Genomic DNA, 8,924 nt, shown 5'->3' with positions numbered 1-8,924 from the left:
ACTAGTTTATTGGAGATAAGAGTTTCATGGAAGCTGGGTGCTGGTGATCCTAGCTCCACAGGCGGCTGAGATCTGAGGATCACAGTTCAGGGCCTCGGCAAGGCAGGCTGTGCTCCGGGACCTTCCTCTTCTGTTTCCTGGCAGCTGTGGGGTGAGCCACTGGGCTCCACCATACACACTCCAGCCCACCAGCAGCCCTGCCCCAGCCTCACAGAAGGGGTGACATTGGACAGAGAACAGGAAATGGACTGGAGAAAGGGAAAGGTCAGGTAGAGAGACATAGGAAAGGGAGGGGCTGGGAATGTGGCCTAGTGGTAGAGTGCTTGCATTGTATCCATGATGCCCTGGGTTCGATTCTCAGCACCACATACATAGAAAAAGCCAGAAGTGGCGCTGTGGCTCAAGTGGCAGAGTCCTAGCCTTGAACAAAAAGAAGCCAGGGAAGAAGAAGCCAGCTCAGGCCCTGAGTTCAAGCCCCAGGACTGGCAAAAAAAAAAAAAAAAAAAAAAAGGAAATAGGAAAGGGAGGGGCAATACTTTCCGTTCCCCATGGAGGGGATAGAAGTGAAGGGGCCTCAGGTGGTGGGTCTAGCTGGGGGCCAGTGGCTCATTTGTAATCCTCCTAGGATTAGGCCTGAGTCACCAGTGCCCAGCCCCCCCACTACTCTAGTATTTGTTGAATTTTCCCATGTTACCTAGCAACCTCTAGGCATTTGCTATGTCTCCAAGCATTGAGACAATAGAGTTAGGTTGAGTTTATTATCCAAAACTTGGCTGCAGTAGGTTTTCTTTATTATCTACAAACATGAAGACAAATGATTTTGTTTACCCAAAATAGGGAAAATAGGTGTGAAATTCCTGTGTATCTCCCTAGTTTTTTTTCCTTTGTTCTCTGACCTTTATTATTTTTTTTTCAGACTTTTATTATCAAACTGGTGTACAGAGAGGTTACAGTTTCATACGTTAGGCATTGGATACATTGCTTGTACTGTTTGTTACCTTGTCCCTCATACTCCCCTCCCTCTCTCCCTAGTTTTATAACTTAACAAGAAAGCTTGCTGGTTCCATTTTAATTCTGAGTCTGGTTTGACAACCCACATAGTTTATATTTATATGTATTTACAATTTTTCATTTCTGTTGCTTTATCTGTCTTTGTCTCAAAATCCCGAAAACCATGATCAAAAAAGATCTTTCCTCTTTTAAGTTGTTTGTGAATTTTCTCAGTGATGGGAGATTAACAGAATTTCCAACATGAACAAAACCCACCAGAAATGAGAAAGATGAACTCGGAAGAGACAGAAAATACAGAGGGTAGAGAACTGAAGAGTGTTCCACTGCCTTGGAATGCCCAGAGGGATTTGAAAATACTGCACTCCAGAAATTACCAGAATAGTTTCTCACCCTCATCTTTTATGTGTTATTTGCAGGAGTATTTTGTTCCAATCTCTGGGGGCATATACTAAAATAATATATGATATTAAAAGAAATCAATCTAAATAGGAAAGTATTTGATACAAACATTTTAGTGGAAAGCATGAATTACATTTCTCTGCAAGCAGCAAGAACAAGGATTAAGTACATAATCCATTAAACAGTACTTCTTTTTTTCTTTTTTTTTTTGCCAGTCCTGGGCCTTGGACTCAGGGCCTAAGCACTGTCCCTGGCTTCCTTTTTGCTCAAGGCTAGCACTCTGCCACTTGAGCCAAGCGCCACTTCTGGCCATTTTCTGTATATGTGGTGCTGGGGAATCGAACCCAGGGCTTCATGTATAAGAGGCCAGCACTCTTGCCACTACACCATATTCCCAGCCCTAAACAGTACTTCTAACAAAAAATTCACTATTGTAGACTAAACTACACCAGGCATTTTGAATGACTACATTTTCAACAACGACTAACGATAAAGCCAGCAATTTATCATTCAGCAAATAATTTTCTACTTTTAAAAGAATCTGTGTTACTTATGCTAATAAAGGCAGTTTTTAATCTGCCAACAAGCATCCTAACGGAGGGCAATTTTTATTTTTATTTATTTATTTATTTTATTTACAAAGCTGTGGGCACTCAAGTGTAATTTCCTATCAGTGTTCTAGAAGCTGGGGGAAAATGGGTCAGAGCTACCGGAATCCTTCACCTTTAGCATAAAGGCTTAAAGATATGGCAAAGGATGCATAGTAACTAATGATGCTTTAAACCACCCCTTTCCTATTCTAGAAGGCTCCACTCCCACATCCTCTATGTTTTCTATACACTGTGCCCCAAATGTAGCATTTGGCTCTGCCTTAATGCAGCCACAGCCAGACCTGAGGAAGTAACCATCTCTGCTAGGTGTGAGGCCTGCACACATCCCAAGCCAGTTTCCGCAGTGAGAAACAGCAGTAGCAAAGCCATACTGAAAACATTTTAAATTAGTTACTAGGTTAAAAGGGTGAAATGATACTTTAAATACATCAAATTTCATCATTGAGGCCATTTTTTGGTGGCAAAGTGGTATTGATCTTTCCAAATGCTTAAAATTAACTATATTCCAGAAGGTCATTATTTGATTAAAGGCATTAAAGTAGAGGCCATGAAGCAATACACTCTGTCTTCTTCCCCATTCAAATCATCGGATAATTTAATAAAAATGGTCCCATCATGTCCTGTAATAAAAACGCTGTCTTAAGATATTGTTCTTTACCTAACATATTAACCTTTAAATGTTACGAAGTTCTTCAGAAGGAAAACCTTTGCTCAAGCCAATCATTCTATAACATAATGAGAGGCCCCCCACCATTAACATTAATAAAAATACTTGCTCTCCTCTCTGGAATTAGTAAGAAGTGCATTAATCTTTCCTCCCAGCCTAATAATAGCTACTTTGTATAAAGTGAAGAGAATCTCAGCAGACACAGAGAGGAACTTTCCCTGCTAAGTTAACAGTGGTCTTATTAAAGAAAACATGGAAAATAAATTTGAACAGAGATGTACCAGGCAAAGGCATTTTTCCCATTCTAAAAGTACCACATTGTATCCATTCTATCCAAGGATGGGTTTTAAAAATAAATATAGTTAGAAGCATCTATGTAAGTATGTGTGTGCATGAATACTTCCGTATATTGACTTTTAAGGGGTGGTTTCTGATACTTGTATTTGTTGAAAGGAACAAAAATAAATACATGAAAAAAAAGAATAGTTCAAGAAATCGTCCAATAAAAAACTCCCAGGGATGAAATTATGGTAGGTTAAAATTATAGGCTCAATAGGCTTTGGGGAAAATGTTGTTGTTGTTCAAGGGGCTTGAACTCTGGACCTGGACGCTGTCCCTGAGCTCTTCAGCTCAAGGCTAGCGCTTTACCACTTGAGCCACAGCACCATTTCTTGTTTTCTGGTGGTTAATTGGAGAGAAGAGTCACACAGACTTTTCTGCCTGGGGCTGGCTTTGAACGGAGATCCTCAGATCTCAGCCTCCTGAGTAGCTAGGATTACATGAGCCACTGCCACCGGGCTAGGAAATTACTTTCAATGCCCAGGCCAGCCTTTGCCATGGCCAGCCCCAGCAGTTACCTAATCACAACTACCCAGAGACCTCTGAGCCTGACTCAACCCCCAAACCAGGAAAGAGGACAATAACACGCATGTATTTGTGTGTGCGCCAGTCCTGAGGCTTGAACTCAGGACATGGGCACTGTCCTTCAGCTTTTTTGCTCAAGGCTAGCACTCTCCCACTTGGGCCACAGCTCCATTTGAGGCTGTCTGGTCTTGGCGTGTTTTCAGCACAGCCTGGCTAGCAAATGCACCTTCCTCCAGCTCCTGCCCATCACTGGAGAGAAGTTCAGGTAGCCTCCAGTGTAACCCCAGGCCCCAACTCCTGGCTCTGGCTGAGCCCTCAGCCTTTTTCCAGCATTGGCTGGGTGAATCACCACAAAAAGTGGATCACGGGGCTGGGAATATGACCTAGTGGCAAGAATGCTTGCTTCATATACATGAAGCCCTAGGTTCGATTCCTCAGCACTACATACATAGAAAAAGCCAGACGTGGCACTGTGCTCAAGTGGCAGAGTGCCAGACTTGAGCAAAAAGAAGCCAGGGACAGTGCTCAGGCCTGAGTTCAAGGCCCAAGAGTGGCAAAAAAACAGGGGGGGGGATCTCCTCAAGACATAAGTGAGCCATCACCAACAGGACTTGTCCAAACTACAAGCTGCTAAGCCACTAAATGGTGGCGTAAGCTACTGAGTTGGGGATTTGTCATGCGCAAATAAGTAACTAACCCATTTGCTTATAAACCTTACTGAATCTGTGACCATGCCTGTATTGTGTCCTTGTAGCTAATAACAGATTCCAGGGCAACCATCCTTTCACCTTGACACATGGATCTCCAGCTCTGGGCTCGGTCCCCCACTGCTACTGAGGAGGTGTCCTGCCACACAAGGTCCTTGAGGACCTGCCACTCCCCCTCCTCAGCCTGCCCACCATGGCTCTCTGATTCCTGGTTAGGTGTCCTGCCGTGAGTCACTTGCTACTCAGCGTCCTGTGTGTCCTTCATTCAATACATCCAAGATGTATTTGCTACTTTCTTCCTCTCTGAACCTTCCATAGTTTGATGCTGGAATTGAACTTCTGTTTGTTTGGATTTTTCCCCCTTAATCTCAAGTGATTTCCTTAATCTTTTCTTCCAATTCAACTTTTCTTGAAATGAATTGTTGAGCTGGGGGCCTGTAATCCTAGCTACTCAGCAGGCTGAGATTTGAGGATCACAGTTGAAGCCAGCTGGGGATGAAAGTTTGTAAGACTCTTTTTTTTTTTTTTTTTTTTGCCAGTCCTGGCCCTTGGACTCAGGGCCTGAGCACTGTCCCTGGCTTCTTTTTGCTCAAGGCTAGCACTCTGCCACTTGAGCCACAGCGCCACTTCTGGCCGTTTTCTATATATGTGGTGCTGGGGAATCGAACCGAGAGCTTCATGTGTAGGAGGCGAGCACTCTTGCCACTAGGCCATATTCCCAGCCCTGTAAGACTCTTATCTCCACAAAACTACCAAAAAAAAAAAAAAAGGCCAGAAGTGGAGCTGAGTGCTAGCTAGCCTTGAGTGAAAAAGCTAAGGGAGAGGGCTGGGAATATGGCCTAGTGGTAAGAGTGCTCGTCTCCCATACATGAAGCCCTGGGTTCTATTCCCCAGCACCACATATATAGAAAAGGCCAGAAGTGGCGCTGTGGCTCAAGTGGCAGAGTGCTAGCTTTGAGCAAAAAGAAGCCAAGGACGGTGCTCAGGCCCAGGACTGGCCAAAAAAAAGAAAAGCTAAGGAAGGCTGGGAATGTGGCTTAGCAGTAGAGTGCTTGCCTAGCATGCATGACATGAAGTTGAAATAACTATGTTACCATTTATCTGATACTTCATCTTTCTTTACTAAAATTACCTCTTTTCTCTGTGTGTGTGTGTGTGTGTGTGTGTGTGTGTGTGTGTGTGTGCGTGTGCGCGCGCGCCTGTAGCTGGTCGGAACTCAAGGCCTCACACTGTAGCTTGGCTCTTTTGCTCCTAGCTGGTGCTCTACTACTTAAGCTTCTTGCAGGTGGAATCTGGCAGACTTTTCTGCCCAGGCTGGCTTCTAACCACAATACTCCATGTCTCAGCTTTCTAAATAGCCACAATTAAGCCATGAGCCACCCAGTGGTGCCCAGCACTAAATTACTTTTCCCTTTAAGTTTGAATAAACATCTTCATTGGTAACTGTTAAAAAAGAAAAAAAAAAGATCTTATCTCCAAAATCAAATTGAGAACAGGATTTCAAAGAGATACTTCTTGTTCATGTTCATTTTTGCAGCCTTATTTACAATAGCCAAGAAGTGGGAGCAACCCAAATGTCCATTAGTAGATGAGTGGATAAACAACAAGTGGGTATACCGGCCTTAAAAAGGAAGAAAATCCTGACTGGAGCCACAACATGGATAAACCTCAGACATTATGTTGAGCCCCATAAGCCGGCCACACACAGAGAAGGAGTGGTCATTCCCCTTGCATGAGATCCCAAGAGCAGTGGAATTCTGGAGACAGAAATGGAATGCCGGTGTCAGGGCTCAGGGGCCCGAGAGGGGATTCAGTGGGTAGAGGTTTCGTTTTGGAGATCAGCTGCCCACCATGGTGGCTGTGTTCCACACTCCAGAGCTGGATGCCTAAAAATGGCTAAGACAGGACTGAGTATGGTGGTTTATGACTATAATCTCAGCAACTCTGGAAACAGAGTGGAGCACTTATGTTCTATACATTTTGCCACCATTAAAGTTGAATTAAATGTAAAAACTAATAGAGCCAAAGCTCTTGGGGGAGGCAGCAGGGCGGGGAGAAGGGAGAGTGACTCAAGGGCTGGATCAGGATATGGTGTGTGCACATGTACAAATGTCACCATGAGACCCTTCCTGTGCAACCAATGCAAGCTAATAAAAAATAGTAAAGCTCCGTCACACACTACAACATAGGCAAACTTGATCAAAATATGCTAGTAAAATAAACACACACAAGGACAAATATTGCCAGGCACAGGTGGCTCACGCCTGTAATGCTAGTTACTCGGGACATTAAGCTCTAAGGATTGTAGTTTGAAGGCAGCCTAGGCAGGAAAGCCCATGAGATTCTCTTCTTTTTCTTTTTTTTTTGTCAGTCCTGGGGCTTGAACTCAGGGCCTGAGCACTGTCCCTGTGTCCCTGGCTTCTTTTTGCTCAAGGCTAGCATTCTACCACTTGAGCCACAGCGCCACTTCTGGCTTTTTCTGTGTATGTAGTGCTGAGGAATCGAACCCAGGGCTTCATGTATACGAGACGAGCACTTCATATTCCCAGCCCCCCCATGAGATTCTTATGTCCAGTTAACTACCAAAAAGCCAGGTGTGGAGATGTGGCTTAAGTGGTAGAGGGCGAGCTGTAACCAAAACAAGCTAAGGGACAGTGCCCAGGCACTAAGTTCAAACCTTGGTAATGGTATAAATAAAAAAAATACATTCAGAACTAAAATAATTCCTTCCCAGCTCCCAAGGTGGCTCTGAGCTCAATTGAGTGGACAGGTAAATCAATCATCCCAGCAAGGATGGGAGATCAGATTGGCCACTGTGCCTGTCCTGGAATTGCCTGGTGTGACATTCTACAACACCCTGCAGTCAGGGGCTAAATGGCAGGTGACCTCACAGGGCATGGGAGATGGCCCGGTCAGTCTTAGATGGTGACAACCCAGGGTTCCTTCCATAGGACATTCCTAGTGGGACAAGAGCACAGGGAGAGCTGATCAGTTTCAAGGAGCTGGGAACTTTCTTGGGATGATAGAATGGATGGTTAAGGTGAGGTCACACAGACCAGTACCAGCACTAAAATTCACAGACCTCATCCTCAGAAAAGCTGATTCTATGCTGTATTCTTGATGGATGGGTCACAGAAAAATTCTCAGGTCTGGGAACCCTGGACTCAGAGTGTGGGTGTGGGGTGTGTGTGCATGCATATGTGTGCACATGTGTGTACATGTGCATGCGTGTCTTGAGTCTGTGGAGCTGGCTCCCAGGACTTCCCCACACAGTAGGGATCTACTGACAGTGGGTCAAAGAAGCCCCTGCGACAACAGCATCAGGGATTGGTGAGCAAAAGAAGGGTCCGTCTGGGAATAATGCCAGTAGGTGGCACAGCTGCTGCCAGTAAGACAGATATCCAAGGTGAGGAGGTCAGGAAGAACCCTGCAGGGAGGCTTCTGGGACAGAAGTGCAGATCCCTGCTGGCCCCAGAGACCCAGGGGGCTCCTCCAGTGACCCAGGCAGCCTGCCTCCCACCTGGGAGGGCCAGGAAGCTGGTCTTCACAGCATGAAGGGCAGGGCAGGGCTGCTAAGGAGGTGTGAGGAGTGGGTCCCAGTCCCAGCTTCCTTAAAAAAGACAAGGAAGACACCAGAACATTCTCCGGATATGATACCAAGGGTAAACTCAGGTTCCCAGACTACATGCTCTTTGTTACCTACCCTGTAATCTTTGTGACTGTGCCAGTACTAGAGCTTGACCTCAGGGCCTGGGCACTGTCCCTTAGCTTTTTCTGCTACAGGCTGGAGCCCTACCCCTGAAGCCACAGCCCCACTTCTGGTTTTTTGGTAGTTAAATAGAGTTTCATGAACCCCTGCCCTGGGTAGCTTCTAACTGTGATCCTCCGTTATCAGCCTCCTTTGAGTAGCTGGTAGTTGATTGTGGGATTAAATTTTTTTCTTTCCCCTCCTCTTTCTCTCTCTGTCCCTCTCCTGTCTTTTCTGTGTCTGTCTCTCTCTCTCCTTATTTTTGTGTATGACAGTATCATGGTGCTCTCCAATGGCATTCTGCCACTTGAGCCACAACTCCAGTCTAACATTTTGCTGGTTAATTGGAGATGGAGTTCATCTGGCAGATTTTTCTGCCCTTGATGGCTTTAAACTGCAGATCTCAGCCTCCTGAGTAGCTAAGATTTATAGCCATGAGCCACCCTCTGATGCTTGGCTTGAATATTTTGATATGTTTTTCTAATTTCACAATGTCCTTCAGTGCCCAGGCTTTACTACTATAATTCAGAGGACTGTCTTGTGTTTGACTCTGGCCTTGACTTTGAAATCTCAGAACAATGCTGTTTCCAAATGACATATTTGTGCAAAAAGAAGGCCTCCAGATCTCAAGAACAAAAAGAACATTTGCCTGCGGGGAAAATACCAGGCGCGCAGGAAGCACGGCCCGCTGCTTCCTTGTGTGTGACTGCTGGTGGCCTGGACTCTGACTGCTCCCTGCCCTGGCGGGCCCGCAGGTTGGAGCCCTGGCCCCCTGGGAGGTGCGCCTCTGGCTCCAGGGTCAGCCCGGGAGGACGGGTGTCCTCCTGAGTATCAGGCAGCGGGCGGCCCAGGCCAGCAAGGGAACCCCTGGCCCTGGGCTGGACACAGGCAGGTCCCCGCTCGGCAGGCCCGTGGCT

Source organism: Perognathus longimembris, chromosome 4 (genome assembly GCF_023159225.1).
Source record: "Perognathus longimembris pacificus isolate PPM17 chromosome 4, ASM2315922v1, whole genome shotgun sequence".
Taxonomy (NCBI): domain Eukaryota; kingdom Metazoa; phylum Chordata; class Mammalia; order Rodentia; family Heteromyidae; genus Perognathus; species Perognathus longimembris.
Note: the sequence above shows the minus strand (reverse complement) of the source record.